A 2,080-nucleotide genomic window follows, 5' to 3' on the forward strand; every position below is an offset into this window, starting at 1 on the left:
AATATTTGTGAGGTAGAGAAATTAACAGAGGAAGCTAAATAAAGAAAATGAGGTTTAAGGAAGAGGAGGGCGTTTAGATAATTTATCAGTTGCTAAGAAAAATATTTCAGCGTTATAGAAATTTGTAAAAGTAAAAAGCCTAATAAATAAAGATAGGTTGTATATAGTTTATCCATTTGCTTTTAAAAAATATTTCAGAGGTAGAGAAATTTACGGAAGAAGCCAAATAAATAAAGGGAGGTTGAAAGAAGAGAATAGCGTTTTAGATAGTATAATAAATAAAAGGAGGTTGTATATAGTTAATCAATAAATTGAGGTAAAAATAAGGGGTTAGAGAATTATTATATATATATATATATATATATATATATATATATATATATATATATATATATATATATATATATATATATATATATATATATATAAATATATATATATATATATATATATATATATATATATATATATATATATATATATATATATATATATATATATATATATATATATATATATATATATATATATATATATATATATATATATATATATATATATATATATATATATATATATATATATATATATATATATATATATATATATATATATATATATATATATATATATATATATATATATATATATATATATATATATATATATATATATATATATATATATATATATATATATATATATATATATATATATATATATATATATATATATATATATATATATATATATATGTAATCACTATTACGAAGATTTATTTTTTCTTTTTTCTTTAGTCCGATAAGAATTATTAACGTCCTTTACACCAAAACCGTCCGATATGTTTTCTGATGTCTTTTGGGAGGAGAAAACACAGAGGTAAAACAAGCCGAAAAGAAAGAAAGGAAAATACAGGAATAGTATGTACCTCCTTTATTTATTACGGTTCTTCTGTAAATTTCTCAACCATGAAATATTTTCTTAGCAACTAGATCAACTATATATAACCTCTTTTTATTTATTAGTCTTTTTTTTCTGTAAATTTTCTACCGCTGAAATATTTGTATTATAAATTGTATCAACTATATATATATATATATATATATATATATATATATATATATATATATATATATATATATATATATATATATATATATATATATATATATATATATATATATATATATATATATATATATATATATATATATATATATATATATATATATATATATATATATATATATATATATATATATATATATATATATATATATATATATATATATATATATATATATATATATATATATATATATATATATATATATATATATATATATATATATATATATATATATATAGTTTGAAGCGTTTGAGAATTTACAGAAGAACCGTAATAAATAAAGGGAGGTACATACTATTCCTGTATTTTTCCTTTCCTTTCCTTTTCGGCTTCGTTTTACTCGTGTTTTCCTCTTAAAGACAGTTGAAAAAACATATCGGACGGTTTTAGTTCCAGGACGTTAATAATTCTTGGCCGGACTAAAGAAAAAGAAAAATAAATCTTCGTTTTACTGGATTACATTACGTACAGTGAATTAAGTTATATATATATATATATATATATATATATATATATATATATATATATATATATATATATATATATATATATATATATATATATATATATATATATATATATATATATATATATATATATATATATATATATATATATATATATATATATACATTTACAGAAGAATAATAAATAATAGGAGGTTGAAGGAAGGAGATAGCGTTTAGACAGTTGATCAGTTGCGAAAAATATCGCAACGTGAGAGGAATTTACAGAAGAAAAAGACTAATAAATAAAAGGAGGTTGAAGGAAGAGGATAGTGTGTGTGTGTGTGTGTGTGTGTGTGTGTGTGTGTGTGTGTGTGTGTGTGTGTGTATATATATATATATATATATATATATATATATATATATATATATATATATATATATATATATATATATATATATATATATATATATATATATATATATATATATATATATATATATA

Source organism: Eriocheir sinensis, chromosome 6, assembly GCF_024679095.1.
Source record: "Eriocheir sinensis breed Jianghai 21 chromosome 6, ASM2467909v1, whole genome shotgun sequence".
Classification (NCBI taxonomy): domain Eukaryota; kingdom Metazoa; phylum Arthropoda; class Malacostraca; order Decapoda; family Varunidae; genus Eriocheir; species Eriocheir sinensis.